We start from the raw sequence: 9,245 nt of genomic DNA, 5'->3' as shown, positions 1-9,245 counted from the left end.
TTTATTTTGCTCTCAGAAATGCGTAGTTAAAATCTTTCGGTTTCCTTCCTCATGTTAACTGGAAGAAATCCCTCTATGGGATAAGTTCGCCTTTGTACTTCGCATCTCAATGTATGTTATTTTTATTGTTTTTGTACAATAAAGTACTAACTAACTACTGAGAGACGCAAACTTATGTAACGTTGCTGGATCTGCTGGATATCTGGAACTTCACCTACTGGATAAATGGTTTATCTTTCATAAAAGTCAGGTGGTGCTGCTCCCTACACTCACTGTTTCTTGCCTCATCTATAACTCTTTAGAAAATATACCGTTTACTATATAATGTAGTTTAAGTAACCAAACTGTAGATTCTTAAGAGGATATGTTGCTTCCGCGTCTTCATAAAACTGTAGTAAGTACGTAAGTAGGTACTTACCAGTTTTCCCTCTGGATACCTATTAATACTACATACCAACTAGGCTAGACCGATTAAATTGCATAGGTATAAATATGTTTGCATATTGTACTGGTCTATCCAATATTGTGCCTCTCCCGAGCTCGTCCAACTTATGAGAATCCATGACCTGTTTTAAAGTGAAGAGAATAAAACATTTCAAAGAACTGACGTAAAAGAGTGTTTGGCTAGCTTGGCTTATATTGCTCCGTGTAAGAGATGAGTCGCCCTACTACTTATTTATGCATTGACTGTGATGAAAGAGCTATGTATGACACATATCACACATATAAAAGGATAATTAATCAATAAAGTGGTTTTCATTGGTTCGTTAGACTGAAAAAACTATCTTAACTCTTTTTGTTAATCAATATCAGGTAGGTACTTAGTTGTTAATTAAACTTAGTTTACACGGCACAAGGCACACAGTAAGCTCAACTTATTAACTACTTCTGAATTTTTAAAGCATCCAAGGCCCAACTACTTATAAGAAAGTTCCGTGACCTATTCCTAATGGATATGTCAAAACTATGCTTATAATAGTTATAATGGAACTTTTTTTATAAGTAAACGTCGTAACTAAAAAAACTTCCATCTCTATATCACCACCATTTGTTAGTCAAACTCTTGGTTATTCCTGAATAATCTAAAGTGTAAAGTAAACACGTACTTAGAAACTTTAATGAATTCTTTGTTTAAGTTACTACTTTAGGTACCTTTAACGAAGTCTACATTATAATATTTTCAAGATGGATGCGTGCCTCACGCGACATTAACTATGCGTGAGTTTCATACAATTGTAACACTAAAACTTTGTTTTACAAATAGGCTTTTTTCGTGACAGTGCGATAACGTAATCGTACTTAATGCTAATAATAGCCATGTAACAAAAAAACTTTAAGTAAACTCTACCTACCTTATTTACACAGACCAACCTCTGTGCTTATCAAGTAAGTAGGTACTAGGTACCTACCTATTTATTTATTTTATTTTGTTTTATCTATTCTATTACAATCAAATTAAGCTCAATAGTGTGGTACCAAAGCGCCTACTTATAATGTTATCTAAGGTATTTTGACTGTGTGTTGGATTTGAGATACGTTGCAGGCCGTAGGACTGTAGGGCTCTGATTATTTTTTAATTTTTTTAGATTCCTACTTAATAGGCTACTTGCCTTCTAGTCAAATCAGCTTCTTTTTAAGAACTGTCAAAACGAATTTGAACGACTTGGTAAATATGGAATTCATATGAAATAGAATTGAGTGACGTCACGGTCAACACAGTTATTTTATTTATTTTTACCTGACTTATTAAATAGAAATTGTATTTAAAAATAACTTCTGTCCATGTTTTTCTAATAATTATCTGATGCTTTATTTCGTGCACGGTATAATAGTTATTTGTTATACAAGGGGGCAAAGTTGTATTTTAACGCCGAGTGTGGAATTGAAAAACGAGCAAGTGAAAGGATTCTATAGTTGAACCACGAGCGAAGCGAGTGGTTCGAGTATAGAATCCTGAACATGCGAGTTTTTTAACACACGAGAAGTACATTTGCACCCGAGTGTAACACAAAACTTTTCCCCTCACTATAGCGAGGAAACTACAACGCAAAAAATGCGTTTATCACTGCTTCCAGTAGTTCCACAGGTGGTAAATCATCTTTATTACCAGATTCACCTACTTTTATCAATTTTTAAGCAGTTAATTTGACTTTATTCAAGGTCAAATTACTTTACCCACTAGTGGATAAAATGCGTTTTTACCCGCTGGTATTAAAGGACAAAACACGTGTTTCCGAGCTAGTGAGGGGAAAAATATTTTATTTTAACTACAGTCAAGTTCCCTATTAGTGACAATCTACCGCGTAAGTATTTACTTGTAACCTGTAACTTCAGCCCATTGCTAACTTTTTTCCGAGTCTCACCAATACAATACAATACAATACAAATACTCTTTATTGCACACCTCAATACACGAAACAACATAGCAAGTATAAACAACAACTTATAAAAAACCGGCCAAGAGCGTGTCGGGCCACGCTCAGTGTAGGGTTCCGTAGTTATTCGTATTTTTCTCAAAAACTACTGAACCTATCAAGTTCAAAACAATTTTCCTATTAAGTCTTTATAAAGTTCTACCTTTGTGATTTTTTTCATATTTTTTAAACATATGGTTCAAAAGTTAGAGGGGGGGGGACGCACTTCTTTTTCCTTTAGGAGCGATTATTTCCGAAAATATTAATATTATCAAAAAACGATCTTAGGAAACCCTTAATCATTTTTTTTAAATACCTATCCAACAACATATCACACGTTGGGGTTGGAATGAAAAAAAATATCAGCCCCCACTTTACATGTAGGGGGGGTACCCTAATAAAACATTTTTTTCCATTTTTTATTTTTGCACTTTGTCGGCGTGATTGATATACATATTGGTACCAAATTTCATCTTTCTAGTGCTAACGGTTACTGAGATTATCCGCGGACGGACGGACGGACGGACGGACGGACGGACGGACAGACAGACATGGCGAAACTATAAGGGTTCCTAGTTGACTACGGAACCCTAAAAAGAGGTAAAACAAGAGGCGGTCTTATCGCTAAAGAGCGATCTCTTCCAGACAACCTAGGTAGTAGAGAATAATAAATTTAACCTTGTAAGTAGGTGTACTAAATGTAGACTGAGAGGAAATCTAGCACAAACTATACTACGCAAAACAATATATTACACACACCAATCAAAGAGGATGTTTAAGGTTGTCCTCCTAATAATTCTAATGCCTTAAATAACAGGTGCAGCAGGCAAAGCAGTGTTCTCTTTTACTTATAGTTACTTACATAATACAAGTGACATGCATAACATGCATTGCTGATAAAGTCAATATCAAATATTCAAAAATTAAAAAAACCCCTACACTCTGTAAGTACCTATACTATAGAAGCTTCGAGGGCCTGTCGCGCCGTCTCGGCTCGCTTATTTCACCGCTATTTTCCAGAAGACATACGTTCAAGGACCTCCAATCGCTATATGTTGATCTATTGCGTTTTCTATCACAAAAATAGAGCATATTATAGTAGATTGGGGAGATTGATACAGACATTGATAGACTAAGGTTTATTTATTTGAATCAATTTGTACAAAAACAAAAGATGTTTGATCTTGACGGTGTAACTAAACCTCCGCTCACCTTACTTATTTACTTACTTGACTAACTAACAGTATAGCTAACCCCCCTTTAAATATACCCCGTAAATTTGGCCTTGTGATCGTCTAGCGTGAATAAGTAAAACTCTTCGATGTGAACCGCGATAACCTAGATCCTTTAATGAGTATCAGCTGTATTTTTGACTAATATTTAAAATTTTATTTATTTATATTTTAAAGAAGAATAAAGGTTATTGTAGCATAATAATATAGTGTTATAGAAGAGTATTTTATCAGATTTAGGCCTAGAAAGTTATGAGTGAGAAAATTAATGACGTGATGAAGAAATTTTAGAATAAAAGTTAGTGAGTGAAACATACATGAAATAAATATTAAAAAATATTTTGGTAATCATCCGCTACGCCTTATTAGTGTTCCCGGTTTGGGCAAGGGCTTGCGATTCGGTATGGGACCCCTGACCTGATCAAACCACTTTATCAGGATCCTAAGCAAGTAAGCCTGAAGGGCTATCTATCTACGAACTAACCCCTTTTGGTTTTGTTTCTTTTCCCTAGCTAAACCCCCCTTTCCCCAATACTGCTAATAGACCATAACTTCTCGATCTTTCTAATGTTTTATCGAAACACCGAGCAGTCGCTAACTTTTATAAGAACTAAGCAAGTCTACTAACTTTTCTAAGCTTTTGACTTTCCATCAGTGGACGGCGCTCGCATGCCACTGGGCCCTATAACAAACCTATGCTTTTTATTCCAAAGAATAGTTTGTTTCCCTAACCAACTTGATAGAATTTACCTTGAAAAACTAGTTAGCAACACTAAGTGTCCCGCAGCCACACCGAAAGATCAGAAATTGCTACCACAATTATTAATTACACTCAGATAAATTAAATATTAAGAGATTTTATGAATTACCAGTTTTACCACATATTTTAAAATAGTAAACACCACATTTAAAGTCCATTTAATCCATAGAAATACACGCCTATCAATTATACTTCAAGACCAATCGTAAAACAACCCTAAATTCATAGAAATAGTGTGTGACGCTACCCTAATCCTATTGTTTTCCCTACTCTAGCATATCTGAACCATAGATCATTACTTACCATAGATCTTGAGTTCAGAATATGCACAAGTGTATCCCTACTAGAACTGTACAGTTCAGCCAGCGAAGCTGAGATAGGCAACCTATAGGCTTGTGTTCTGATCCCCCCCTCTGCTCTTGCCCGCGGGCTAGGGTAGCAGAGAGTAGATCGCCCTATCCGTGTATATACCCAGTATTCTAGGACACACCAGTACCAGCCACATGGGAAACCCAGCTGCGATCAGACTTTACTTAGATATGTATCGATCACAACCGAAATCTCCAGCGACCAACGCCAGCATGAACCAAAGCACCGAGTAAATAAATATATATATATATATATATATATATATATAGGACCCCAGCCTCAAATACTGCCGACTTCAGTGAGCAAGGATTACTCCTAATGTCTTTCGTCAATCGTGAAAGTCCTCACTTCCATCTAACAGTTGGACTCTTTGAGACCGGTGAGAAAATACGCTTTTGTAAGTATAAAAAAGCGTCCAAGCCCCCACTTGGAACAAAAAGACTCCTAAACGCCTTATGTTTAACAGCCGCAAGGTATAAAGCGCTTAGCCGGACAACAGTCTGTCACAAACAATGATCTGGCTTATAACTTTCACAAAATAACTCCTTAGAAAATTACTAAGTTCAATTTTACTGACCAACTAAACAAACGAGTGAAGTTTTCTTTACGTACTATAATCTAAGCTTAGTTTTGCAAGAATTACTCCCTACAAAACCAAACACAGACTTATCTCCAAGCACCAGCCATACATCGACCCAGTCTTTGTATTGCTTAACGGCACTCATGAAACAAAACACAGAAAACTTCACTATACACATTAATTTAAATGTAACACTAACACTACACTATAAATAGAACACTAAAATAACCCCACGACTGACGGTAAAGCAATTCCACCACAGGTCTAGGTTCAACTGTACGACTATATTGTCCCCGCACAATCAAACAGAGACACAATTTCAAAGTTTACAATCACTTAGAATAATTTCCAAGTAAAAACAAACAGAGAAATAATAGCAGAACAACTTCACTCACCAGTATAACACACGAAAGCCAGAGACACTATTAGTCTTGTGGATATTGTAAGAATGACCCGCGTCGGCTCGGTCCGACCCTTTTATAGATTCAAAGAGTGACAGGCGACAAAAGAGTGATTGGCGACAAATATGGCGACAAAAAGGGCGACTAGCGACAAAAAGGGCGACTGGCGACAAAAGGGGCGACTGGCGACAAAAGGGGCGACTGGCGACAAATATGGCGACAAAAAGGGCGACTGGCGACAAAAGGGGCGACTGGCGACAAATATGGCGACAAAAAGGGCGACTGGCGACAAAAGGGGCGACTGGCGACAAATATCAATGGATAGCCGCTAAATTACACTCATAAGTAAAAGGTCATAACTGTTTTGTTTACTAAGTCGTACGCCTTAGGCATTAATGTCCAAGACAGCTCAGCACGTACGTTTTTGCTTCTCAATAGTAACATCTGCATGACTGCACGTGTTTTAGAGTGAAATGGAGATATCTTTTGTTGATTCCTATTACGTAATGAAACATTTTATATTGTGGTAAATTGTTTTACCTACAATTGAATACTTTTACAATATTAATTGAATAAGTAAGAATTAATATTAATGTTATAACTTTACATCAACTACAAGATTTCTCAAACTCTCGAAACCGCGAAAATGCGAACATAATTCGGGTAAATAGAAATATGCAAATATTACTTTATCAAAGGTTTCTAACCAGTTTTGTAAATCAAATTTGAGGCAAAATATCATTTTTAGGGTTCCGTAGTCAACTAGGAACCCTTATAGTTCCGCCATGTCTGTCTGTCCGTCCGTCCGGCCGTCCGTCCGTCCGTCCGTCCGTCCGTCCGTCCGCGGATAATCTCAGTAACCGTTAGCACTAGAAAGCTGAAATTTGGTACCAATATGTATATGAATCACGCCGACAAAGTGCAAAAATAAAAAATGGAAAAAAAATGTTTTATTAGGGTACCCCCCTTACATGTAAAGTGGGGGCTGAATTTTTTTTCATTCCAACCCTAACGTGTGATATATTGTTGGATAGGTATTTAAAAATGAATAGGGGTTTGCTAAGATCGTTTTTTGATAATATTCATATTTTCGGAAATAATCGCTCCTAAAGGAAAAAAAAGTGCGTCCCCCCCCTCTAACTTTTGAACCATATGTTTAAAAAATAAGAAAAAAATCACAAAAGTAGAAACGGTGCATAGTTAATAACATTGTAAATGGGAAAAAACAATTCCAGAATAAACGATCTGAGATAAAGAGAACTTGTATGTACAGTGAGCTGCAAAAGTACATGGAGAATTTATCAGTGAATTCATTCATTTAATTTCTCCATGCAATTTTTCTGCTTGTACAGCGACAAAAGAATAGTTATTTGTTTAAAAATATTAAACCGTGAGCATGGCCAGTGATTCGAAAAGTGGAATATTGAGCGTTTAGATCTAAATAAGTTGGCTTCGTTCTGAGTTCTTAATTCTAAACTCATATCCTGAATAAAAGAAAACCCTTGAGTATTTTTATTAGTGCCATCAAGTTCAAGCTAGACTTACATTTCCAAACCGGTATTTAAATTAGCGCAGCAAGGCCGTCGACATTAAGGAAGATTAATAAGAAACCGGAAAACCAAAACGGCCACATTACCGGGACTCGGGGATAAATTGCAGCTAATGCACGAAAGATAAAGGGGAAAATGTGTTTCCTTGGATTTAGAGACATTTCTGAATTCTTTAGTTTCGCTTGTGGTTCTTAAATCTACTTAATACGTGTATTACAGTCAGCAAAAGCGTACACTGAGAGAAAATACAACCAGTTTTCATGTTCGTTCAACAAGTTTTTTGTTTGGCGCCTACGTGCCTTTTGGTTCAAACAACAAGCTATCTATTTGAATCGGCAATATATTTGAATCAACAATTCGATTTTCAAAAACAACCTGACACGTTGTTTTAAACATACGTTTGCCTGATTCATACGGATAAACCGCAACAAGTCGAACTTGTTAAATTCACAATGCAAATTTCTCTCAGTGTACGTTTTTACACCGCTTGCGCGGATCCAGTTTCGTCCCAGGCCCCAGGGGGGTCACGTGGTCTATTTGTATGGTCAACCCAAGTTCCAAGGGGGGGTCATAACCCCCCATACCCCCCCCCTCGACCCGCTGATCCAGGGACATTTACGGCGAAGGTGTATCTTGAAATTCTTGAATGCCGATGAAGGAGAAGAGTTATGGTGCAATATGAGGGAAATTATTTAAGTTAAAATACCTACGAGTAGATACTTACTCATTCCGAAAAAAAAAAGTACTTAGTTTATGGGGTGAGATTTTAAACTTTATGATGCAACATGCCACTGATTTCACTGTGCAGGTTGCAGCTGTAGTTGTGTGTAGTCTATCACGGCGCCATTCGACTGTTTCCGGCAACAAATCGCCGCGAGGAAATGTGCGGCCGACGGGTTGTACCGCCATCGCCGCCCGCCCGCGACAACCATACACCTGAGATGACTGTTGAGCAATTTTCGAGCATTTTTCTATAGAACTGGAATAGTAATATATACAAAGTGTATTTTCCTCTACACATACAAAACAATTATGTAAATATTATAACCAATATTGCACTTAAGACTTAATAGCGTAAATACTAGTTTCTTAAAACTAATAGACGTTTCGAGGAAGATATTGTACCCGTGGTCTCGAGAAAACTGGCTAAAGTTGACATCAACATCTTCTAGTTGCGCGAGTTTTGCAACGTATCCGCACTTGGCTAGCAACAATCAGTACGTACGCGAGACACGTACTTACCTAGTCTATAATATTTAATGAACAACATTTTGGTAAGGCAGATAGGTCTATCTGCCTGAAGGCGACCACTATATTCCAAATTAACTTAGAGTTAGGTACCTACTTGTATTATGAGAACTAATATACAGGAAAACGGACGAGGAAAGCGCATTGACCTGTTATAATTTCATTAGACAGCTACTTGTAAGGCATATGCTTGGGGCTCGAAGCCGACATGTTCTATTTTCGTAATAAATCTAGCACACATATTAAAGCATGTACTTAATACAAAAAAAAACACAGTTTATTGTGTATTATGCCTAGTGATAACAGTCTTAGGCCCACTTGCACCAACCACTTAACTCAGGGTTAGTGGGCTGGCATCTGTCAAATTCCATATAAAATGGTGGGTTAACCCTCGGGTTAACCCTCCATTTTCGTTGGTGCAAGTGGCCCTTAAAGACGTAGTTATTAAGAAGTTATTTAAAGTTTAACACATAATATTACGCGATTAAGTTCCGTTTGCAATTTTAAACATGTGTAAAACCGTGAATGCTTAAATCATGTCACCTATTTACGAATTGGGCCCGATTACAAATTAGTCGGTTTTCACATTGTCGGATGTCGGAAGGATTTCAATGGAAAAAATCTAAGATGGCGCCTTAATGTATGGGATATCAGTCCGACATCCGATATCAGATCGGATAATTTGAAAACG

Source organism: Leguminivora glycinivorella, chromosome 4, assembly GCF_023078275.1.
Source record: "Leguminivora glycinivorella isolate SPB_JAAS2020 chromosome 4, LegGlyc_1.1, whole genome shotgun sequence".
In the NCBI taxonomy this organism is placed as follows: domain Eukaryota; kingdom Metazoa; phylum Arthropoda; class Insecta; order Lepidoptera; family Tortricidae; genus Leguminivora; species Leguminivora glycinivorella.
This window is presented reverse-complemented; position numbering follows the sequence as displayed.